The sequence below is a fragment of the Ostrea edulis genome, chromosome 9 (genome assembly GCF_947568905.1).
Source record: "Ostrea edulis chromosome 9, xbOstEdul1.1, whole genome shotgun sequence".
In the NCBI taxonomy this organism is placed as follows: Eukaryota; Metazoa; Mollusca; class Bivalvia; order Ostreida; family Ostreidae; genus Ostrea; species Ostrea edulis.
In genome coordinates, this window is record NC_079172.1 from 1,627,933 (window position 1) to 1,639,328 (window position 11,396).

Consider the following 11,396-nt stretch of genomic DNA (forward strand, 5'->3'; position numbering starts at 1 on the left):
TTTGAGTATCTTCATTCGGTAATGTTTCCACACATCTGTGAAACCACGGCTATTAGAACATATAAAAAGATTGGAAATAAGTTAATGAGGTATATTGAAAAGCCTGGCCGAAATGAACCGTTCTCGACAAAAATACTCCTCTAAAACTGATGGAATAGACTCGTTGAACTGGCACTATCTCCTAAAATACTTTCAGTATTTTCATTCGGTAGTGTTTCCGCACATCTATGAAACCAGGGCTATTAAAATATATAAAAAGATTGGAAATAAATTAATGAGGTATATTGAAAAAACGAGGTTGGAATGCACCGATCTCGATAAAAATACTACTCTAAAACTGATGGAATAGACTCGTTGAACTGGCACTATCTCCTAAAATACTTTCAGTAATTTCATTCGATACTGTTTCCGCACATCTATGAAACCAGGGCTAATAAAATATATAAAAAGATTGGAAATAAATTAATGAGGTATATTGAAAAACCTGGCCGAAATGGACCGATCTCGACAAAACTACTACTCTAAAACTGATGGAATAGAATCGTTGAACTGGCACTATCTCCTAAAATACTTTGAGTATTTCCATTCGGTAATGTTTCCGCACATCTATGAAACAAGGGTTATTAGAATATATAAAAAGATTGGAAATGAATTTATGAGGTATATTGAAAAACCTGGCCGAAATGGACCGTTCTCGACAAAACTACTACTCTAAAACTGATGGAATAGAATCGTTGAACTGGCACTATCTCCTAAAATACTTTGAGTATTTCCATTCGGTCATGTTTCCGCACATCTATGAAACAAGGGTTATTAGAATATATAAAAATATTGGATATAAGTTAATGAGGTATATTGAAAAACCTGGCCGAAATGGAATGTTCTCGACAAAAATACTGCTCTAAAACTGATGGAATAGACTCGTTGAACTGGCACTATCTCCTAAAATACTTTCAGTATTTTCATTCGGTATTGTTTCCGCACACCTATGAAACCAGGGTTATTAGAATATATAAACAGATTGGAAATAAATTTATGAGGTATATTGAAAAACCTGGCCGAAATGGACCGATCTCGACAAAAATATTACTCCAAAACTGATGGAATAGACTCGTTGAACTGGCACTATCTCCTAAAATACTTTCAGTATTTTCATTTGGTAAAGTTTACGCACATCTGTACAACCAAGGCTATTAGAATATATAAAAAGATTGGTTATAAGTTAATGAGGTATATTGAAAAACCTGGCCGAAATGGACCGATCTCGACAAATATACTGCTCTAAAACTGAGGGAATAGACTCGTTGAACTGGCACTATCTCCTAAAATACTTTCAGTATTTTCATTCGGTATCGTTTCCGCACACCTATGAAACCAGGGTTATTAGAATATATAAAAAGATTGGAAATAAATTAATGAGGCATATTGAAAAACCTGGCCGAAATGGACCGATCTCGACAAAAATACTACTCTAAAACTGATGGAATAGACTCGTTGAACTGGAACTATCTCCTAAAATACTTTGAGTATTTTCATTCCGTAATGTTTCCGCAACTCTATGAAACGAGGGCATTTAGAATATATAAAAAGATTGGAAATAAAATTATGAGGTATATTGAAAAACCTGGCCGAAATGGAGCGATCTCGACAAAAATATTACTCCAAAACTGATAGAATAGACTCGTTGAACTGGCACTATCCCCTAAAATACTTTTAGTATCTTCATTCAGTAATGTTTCCAGACATCTGTGAAACCACGGCTATTAGAACATATAAAAAGATTGGAAATAAGTTAATGAGGTATATTGAAAAGCCTGGCCGAAATGGACCGTTCTCGACAAAAATACTCCTCTAAAACTGATGGAATAGACTCGTTGAACTGGCACTATCTCCTAAAATACTTTCAGTATTTTCATTCGGTAGTGTTTCCGCACATCTATGAAACCAGGGCTATTAAAATATATAAAAAGATTGGAAATAAATTAATGAGGTATATTGAAAAACCTGGCCGAAATGGAACGATCTCGACAAAACTACTACTCTAAAACTGATGGAATAGAATCGTTGAACTGGCACTATCTCCTAAAATACTTTGAGTATTTCCATTCGGTAATGTTTCCGCACATCTATGAAACAAGGGTTATTAGAATATATAAAAAGATTGGAAATGAATTTATGAGGTATATTGAAAAACCGGGCCGAAATGGACCGTTCTCGACAAAACTACTACTCTAAGACTGATGGAATAGAATCGTTGAACTGGCACTATCTCCTAAAATACTTTGAGTATTTCCATTCGGTCATGTTTCCGCACATCTATGAAACAAGGGTTATTAGAATATATAAAAATATTCGATATAAGTTAATGAGGTATATTGAAAAACCTGGCCGAAATGGAATGTTCTCGACAAAAATACTGCTCTAAAACTGATGGAATAGACTCGTTGAACTGGCACTATCTCCTAAAATACTTTCAGTATTTTCATTCGGTAATGTTTCCGCACATCTATGAAAAGAGGGCTATTAGAATATATAAAAAGATTGGAAATAAATTTATGAGGTATATTGAAAAACCTGGCCGAAATGGACCGATCTCGACAAAAATATTACTCCAAAACTGATAGAATAGACACGTTGAACTGGCACTATCCCCTAAAATACTTTGAGTATTTTCATTCGGTAATGTTTCCACACATCTATGAAACCAGGGCTATTAGAATATATAAAAAGATTGGAAATAAGTTAATGAGGTATATTGAAAAACCTGGCCGAAATGGACCGTTCTCGACAAAAATACTACTCTAAAACTGATGGAATAGACTCGTTGAACTGGCACTATCTCCTAAAATACATGCAGTATTTTCATTCGGTACTGTTTCCGCACATCTATGAAACCAGGGCTATTAAAATATATAAAAAGATTGGAAATGAATTAATGAGGTATATTGAAAAACCTGGCCGAAATGGACCGATCTCGACAAAACTACTACTCTAAAACTGATGGAATAGACTCGTTGAACTGGCACTATCTCCTAAAATACTTTGAGTATTTTCATTCGGTAATGTTCCCGCACATGTATGAAACCAGGGTTATTAGAATATATAAAAAGATTGGAAATAAATTTATGAGGTATATTGAAAAAACGAGGTTGGAATGCACCGATCTCGACAAAAATACTACTCTAAAACTGATGGAATAGACTCGTTGAACTGGCACTATCTCCTAAAATACTTTCAGTAATTTCATTCGATACTATTTCCGCACATCTATGAAACCAGGGCTATTAAAATATATAAAAAGATTGGAAATAAATTAATGAAGTATATTGAAAAACCTGGCCGAAATGGACCGATCTCGACAAAACTACTACTCTAAAACTGATGGAATAGACTCGTTGAACTGGCACTATCCCCTAAAATACTTTGAGTATTTTCATTCGGTAATGTTTCCACACATCTATGAAACCAGGGCTATTAGAATATATTAAAAGATTGGAAATAAATTAATGAGGTATATTGAAAAAACCTGGCCGAAATGGACCAATCTCGACAAAAATACTACTCTAAAACTGATGGAATAGACTCGTTGAACTGGCACTATCTCCTAAAATACTTTCAGTATTTTCATTCGGTACTGTTTCCGTACATCTATGAAACCAGGGCTATTAGAATATATAAAAAGATTGGAAATAAATTAATGAGGTATATTGAAAAAACCTGGCCGAAATGGACCAATCTCGACAAAAATACTACTCTAAAACTGATGGAATAGACTCGTTGAATTGGCACTATCTCCTAAAATACTTTCAGTAATTTCATTCGGTACTGTTTCCGCACATCTATGAAACCAGGGCTATTAGAATATATAAAAAGATTGGAAATAAATTAATGAGGTATATTGAAAAACCTGGTCGAGATGGACCGATCTCGACAAAAATACTACTCTAAAACTCATGGAATAGACTCGTTGAACTGGCACTATCACCTAAAATTCTTTGAGTATTTTCATTCGGTAATGTTTCTGCACATCTATGAAACCAGGGTTATTAGAATATATAAAAAGATTGGAATTAACTTTATGAGGTATATTGAAAAACCTGGCCGAAACGGACCGATCTCGACAAAAATACTACTCTAAAACTGATGGAATAGACTCGTTGAACTGGCATTATCTCCTAAAATACTTTGAGTATTTTCATTCCGTAAAGTTTACGCACATCTGTAAAACCATGGTTATTAGAATATATAAAAAGATTGGATATAAGTTAATGAGGTATATTGAAAAACCTGGCCGAAATGGACCGTTCTCGACAAAAATACTGCTCTAAAACTGATGGAATAGACTCGTTGAACTGGCGCTATCTCCTAAAATACTTTGAGTATTTTCATTCGGTAATGTTTCCGCACATCTATGAAACCAGGGTTATTAGAATATATAAAAAGATTGGAAATAACTTTATGAGGTATATTGAAAAACCTGGCCGAAATGGACCGATCTCGACAAAAATACTGCTCTAAAACTGATGGAATAGACTCGTTGAACTGGCATTATCTCCTAAAATACTTTGAGTATTTTCATTCGGTAAAGTTTACGCACATCTGTAAAGCCATGGCTATTAGAATATATAAAAAGATTGGATATAAGTTAATGAGGTATATTGAAAAACCTGGCCGAAACGGACCGTTCTCGACAAAAATACTGCTCTAAAACTGATGGAATAGACTCGTTGAACTGGCATTATCTCCTAAAATACTTTGAGTATTTTCATTCGGTAAAGTTTACGCACATCTGTAAAACCATGGTTATTAGAATATATAAAAAGATTGGATATAAGTTAATGAGGTATATTGAAAAACCTGGCCGAAATGGACCGTTCTCGACAAAAATACTGCTCTAAAACTGATGGAATAGACTCGTTGAACTGGCATTATCTCCTGAAATACTTTTAGTATTTTCATTCGGTGTTGTTTCCGCACACCTATGAAACCAGGGTTATTAGAATATATAAAAAGATTGAAAATCAATTAATGAGGTATATTGAAAACCCTGGCCGAAATGGACCGATCTCGACAAAAATACTACTCTAAAACTGATGGAATAAACTCGTTGAACTGGCACTATCTCCTAAAATACTTTCAGTATTTTCATTCGGTACTGTTTCCGCACATCTGTCAAACCAGGGCTATTAGAATATATAAAAAGATTGGAAATAAATTTATGAGGTATATTGAAAAACCTGGCCGAAATGGACCGATCTCGACAAAAATACTACTCCAAAACTGATGGAATAGACTCGTTGAACTGGGATTATCTCCTAAAATACTTTCAGTATTTTCATTCGGTAAAGTTTCCGCACATCTGTAAAAAGAGGGCTATTAGAATATATAAAAATATTGGAAATCAATCGATAAGATATATTAAGAAACCTGGCCAAAATGGTCCGATCTCGACAAGAATACTACTCTAAAACTGATGGAATAGACTCATTGAACTGGCACTCTCTCCTAAAATACTTTGAGTATTTTCATTCGGTAAAGTTTCCGCATATCTATGAATCCAGGGCTATTAGAATATATAAAAAGATTGGAAATAAATCAATGAGATATATTGAAAAACCTGGCGGAAAAGGACCGATCTCGATAAAAATACTACTCTAAAACTGATGGAATAGACTCGTTGAACTGGCATTATCTCCTACAATACTTTGAGTATTTTCATTTGGTAAAGTTTCCGTATATCTGTGAAACCAGGGCCATTAGAATATATAAAAATATTGGAAATAAATTAATGAGGTATATTGAACAACCTGGCCGGAATGGACCGAGCTCGACAAAAATACTACCCTAAAACTGATGAAATAGACTCCTTGAACTGGCACAATCTCCTCAAATACTTTGAGTATTTTCATTCAGTAAAGTTTACGCTCATCTGTGAAACCAGGGCCATTAGAATATATTAAAATAATGGAAATAAATTAATGAAGTGTATTGAAAGACCTGGCCGGAATGGACCAATCTCGACAAAAATACTACTCTCAAAGTGTCGAAATAGACTCATTGAACTGGCACTATCTCCTAAAATACTTTAAGTACTTTCATTCTTTAATGTTTCCGCACATCTGTAAAACCGGGGCTATTAGAATATTTAAAACTATTGGAAATAAATTAATGAAATATATTGAAAAACCTGGCGGAAAAGGACCGATCTCGATAAAATACTACTCTAAAACTGATGGAGTAGACTCGTTGAACTGGCATTATCTCCTAAACTACTTTGAGTATTTTCATTCGGCAAAGTTTCCGCACATCTATGAAACCAGGGCTATTAAAATATATCAAAATATTGGAAATAAATTAATAAAGTATATTGAAAAACCTGGCCGAAATGGACCGATCTCGATAAAAATACTACTCTAAAACTGATGAAATAGACTCGTTGAAGTGGCATTATCTCCTAAAATCCTTTGAGTATTTTCATTCGGTAAATTTTACGCACATCTGTAAAACCAGTGCTATTAGAATATATAAAAAGATGTGTAATAAGTTAATAAGGTATATTGAAAAACCTGGCCTGAATAGACAGATTTCGACAAAACTACTACTCTAAAACTGATGAAATAGAGTCGTTGAACTGGCACTATCTCCTAAAATACTTTGAGTATTTTGATTCAGTAAAGTTTCCGCAAATCTGTGAAGCCGGGGTCATTAAAATATATTTAAATATTGGAAATAAATTAATGAATTATATTGAAAAACCTGGCCGGAATGGACCGATCTCGACAAAAATACTACTCTAAAACTGATGGAATAGACTCGTTGAAGTGGCATTATCTCCTAAAATCCTTTGAGTATTTTCATTCGGTAAATATTACGCACATCTGTAAAACCAGGGCTATTAGAATATATAAAAAGATGTGTAATAAGTTAATAAGGTATATTGAAAAACCTGGCCTGAATAGACCGATCTCAACAAAACTACTACTCTAAAACTTATGGAATAGACTCGTTGAACTGGCACTATCTCCTAAAATACTTTGAGTATTTTGATTCGGTAATGTTTCCGCAAATCTGTGAAGCCGGGGTCATTAAAATATATTTAAATATTGGAAATAAATTAATAAAGTATATTGAAAAACCTGGCCGAAATAGACCGATCTCGATAAAAAACTACTCTAAAACTGATGGAATAGACTCGTTGAACTGGCACTATCTCCTAAAATATTTTCAGTATTTTTGGTAAAGTTTCTGCAAATCATTGAAACCAGGGCTATTAGAATATAGAAAAATATTGGAAATAAATTAATGAGGTATATTGAAAAACCTTGCCGGAATGGACCAATCTCGACAAAAATACTACTCTAAAACTGATGGAATAGACTCGTTGAACTGGCACTATCTCCTAAAATACTTTCAGTATTTTCATTCGGTACTGTTTCCGTACATCTATGAAACCAGGGCTATTAGAATATATAAAAAGATTGGAAATAAATTAATGAGGTATATTGAAAAAACCTGGCCGAAATGGACCAATCTCGACAAAAATACTACTCTAAAACTGATGGAATAGACTCGTTGAATTGGCACTATCTCCTAAAATACTTTCAGTAATTTCATTCGGTACTGTTTCCGCACATCTATGAAACCAGGGCTATTAGAATATATAAAAAGATTGGAAATAAATTAATGAGGTATATTGAAAAACCTGGTCGAGATGGACCGATCTCGACAAAAATACTACTCTAAAACTCATGGAATAGACTCGTTGAACTGGCACTATCACCTAAAATACTTTGAGTATTTTCATTCGGTAATGTTTCTGCACATCTATGAAACCAGGGTTATTAGAATATATAAAAAGATTGGAATTAACTTTATGAGGTATATTGAAAAACCTGGCCGAAACGGACCGATCTCGACAAAAATACTACTCTAAAACTGATGGAATAGACTCGTTGAACTGGCATTATCTCCTAAAATACTTTGAGTATTTTCATTCCGTAAAGTTTACGCACATCTGTAAAACCAGGGTTATTAGAATATATAAAAGTATTTGAAATAAATTAATGAGATATATTGAAAAACCTGGCCGAAATGGACCGATCTCGATAAAAATACTACTCTAAAACTGATGGAATAGACTCGTTGAACTGGCAATATCTCCTAAAATATATTGAGTATTTTCATTCGGCATTACCTCGAACACATCATACGTGATGGTCATTAGTACAGCAAGTTCTTATATTTCTGAACTTGATAACAGATCAAACTCAGTGCGTAATTTGTAACTGACGATTCGCGGTGCAAATCATGCGCTGATCCAGGAATATAGTCTCGGGTGCCAATCCCTGCATTGGGGGTGGGGGTTGTCTAAACAAGGTTACAAACATGCAGTTTCTACTAAATAAATGTAGAATATGTACAAAAATATGATACACTACATGTATGTTTTCATGAAACACTGTTTATGTGTGGTTGTCTATATCTGGACCCATGCTGCTCTTGCAATGAAACACAGTTTAGGGAAAGGGATAACTTAATTTGGTAGTTTTAAAAACGATTAAAATGTCATGGAGTTATTACTTTTCAAATTGAGTTGGTTTGGGTAGGAGTCTGGACCCATGCAGCATCTGGTCTTGCATTGAAACATACATAATGAGGTGGGGGGGGGTATATGTATCTTGTTCTGCAATGAATATTTGTATTATATCACTGTGTATATAAAAAAAATCCATGGGAATATTTAACGACTCGAGTTGGATTTCTTTTAGAAATAATTTAAGGTGACAACTTGAAAATTAAAATTGCATTCAACAAAATATGTATCTAAAATACAGCCATCATACAAGCTACTGGAAAACCAGAAGTGACACATACTCCTCCACTACTTGGGGAGGGGGTATATTTTCCCAGTTTTAGGAAATATTCTTAATTCATTATTGAAAATAAAGATAAGTGGCTGCAGTGTGTAAAATATCGAGTTCACCATATGAGTGTCAATCTTTTTACTTCATATGACACCCCCCCCCCCTTCACTCTCAAATACTTTTTATCACTTGACCATGCACATGTAGAAAGATTAAAATTTGAAGTACTCAGTCAATGCAAAGTAATTCAAAGTGAATTTCAATTAAGTTTCAATAAAACTAGTTCTCATTTTGTTTTGTGTTTAATTGAAAACATTCATAGAACACAAGATTAGATGCTTTTTCAGCAGTCATTTTCTTCATATTAAAACTCGACAGTTTGCTAAAGTTCATAAGCACAAATGTAGATGACAATTCACATCACTGAATGCAATTAGTGGATATCCTGGTTTGACCACTATGTACAGCGTAGTGACCAGCTGATGGAGATGAATATTATCTACTGGAGTCAATAAGGCTGTCATCTGTGGGTACTATATGGAAAAAAGATGAAAGTTGCCAGTCAAAAATATTTAAAACACAATACTGTAAGTCTAAGTGTTCAAGTTTACATGTGCATTATAACATAAAAACATTCAAATTTCATACCATACAGCAATATCAAAACATGCTTCATATGAATTTTCTCTTATTTATCATTTTAAAGAAATTAATATTGACTAGATGTAAATAATGCCTATATTTATGTATATCCAGTGCCTGATTGGATTATTTAAAGTTTGTAAAAATTACCTTGTATGTACATTTGTGGTCACTGGTCTAGAGATGTGGAAAATTGGAAATATCATGCTCTTTGAAAAGTTCACATTCTTGTTGGTATCATGCACATCTGTAAATAGCATTATCTCATTTTATAAATACATATGCCGCAAACAATCAATGTATTAAAGAAGGGTCTCAAATACACATAAAAAATGTGGGCAGTCAGTATGCATTCAGGGTCTTTTATTTTTCTTCCACTTATTCAAACTGTAATGTAAGCGAAAATATCCCAAGTTTATTTTTTTTTCTAGTATGTCACTTGATAAAATTAAATGTGACTGTAAATATATAAATTGTACAAGATATTACCACAGATACCTGATGCACTGATACTAGCGCCCCCCCCCCCTACCCCCATTTTTGAAAATATTTTTTGCAGCGATAAATCTGAAATGTGTTGATTCCCGGTCTAACTCATTTCTTTTTCGATTTTTAAAGTACTGTAATCGTTTCACACTTTTTGTAAGCTTTAGAGATTGGCCTTGTCCGAGTATAAAAAAGAAAACGAGCACAAATTTTGTAATGAATTATTGGTTGCTAATGTTATACATGCAATACTAAATTATATAAACAGTTTGACGTCATATGTACATGCCAAATATATATAAACGTCTTTACAAATATGCATATGAACTGTTAGTATTTAGTTTGTCATCATTATATAACATTGTGTAACATGATTGTATGCCAACATGCTTGGTGGATCAATAAATAAATTAAATCATACCGGTAGAAGCTTACAAAAAGCGTGAAACGATTACTTGAATCGAAAGAAGGATGAGATAGACAGGGAACTTACTTATTTCAGAGAAATTATAGCAAGAAAAAAAATCAAAAGAAAGAGGGGGGTAAGTACATGTAATATCCATACTTTAGGTGCCTGTGGGTTTTACTGCCTAGATACCCGCCTGTACTCATGTAAATCATGTTTATATAAACAAACAACAACTGGTACCATTTGAGCATCAGTTCTCTAACATATAGGCCTGTTTTGCGTGTGTGCACCTAATATGCTACACATCGGCTACGTGTGCAGTATGTAAACAAAGAACATCAAACTATGTATATACTACTTCTAAAGTATTGAGTCAATGTATAAAACACAGTAAATATTGTCTACTTTCATTGTTGACAACTTTGGTTTCAGGTATTCATACATCATTATTTCAATTACAAGAATTTACCTTGATTTTTCCGATTTCAAAGTTGTACAGCTGACATCTTCTGAACGTCGCGTCGTCTTTGCCATGTGCCTAGTAAGCGCATTTTAGACGCTGATTCCAACCATACGACAAACTTCACCGGGGTATTTCTCATCATAATGCCTTGTGATGTGTTGTCAAATCAGGGAAATTTGACTTATTTTAAGCGTAGAATAAAGGCAATATTCCGATATATTTTTATATGATCCTAAAATTAGAGTTTGTGTATGTGTATCCAAATATGGATTGATCAAGGCGGAGCAACTGTCATGACGCATCAGCTCATTATGATCTCATTATCATACCGAGTTCATTCGTTATCTTAAGTGTCCTGCGAACGCTTGCGAAACTGAACAATGTTTGTTCTACATGTCTTATCAAAAGTTTCTCCAAAAAAAAGTTATTGATTGTGACACTAATCAAACTCTTCAGACGAGCTTTGAGGCCTGTTGGCCTTTTTCATAATGTTGTTGGAAAGATCTTGCAAATCTGAACAACTTTTGTTCTA

The 11,396-nt window shown here is 33.8% G+C and overlaps 1 long non-coding RNA gene across 1 annotated transcript; it reads right to left on the reverse strand.

Moving 5' to 3' along the window:
* Nucleotides 1-9,266: 9,266 nt before the first annotated feature.
* On the reverse strand, nucleotides 9,267-11,179 carry LOC130049979 (uncharacterized). The gene is made up of 3 exons (XR_008798325.1): nucleotides 10,871-11,179; nucleotides 9,657-9,753; nucleotides 9,267-9,397 (listed from the first exon to the last, which is right to left on the reverse strand). It is a non-coding gene; the product is annotated as an uncharacterized LOC130049979 (long non-coding RNA).
* Nucleotides 11,180-11,396: the final 217 nt, after the last annotated feature.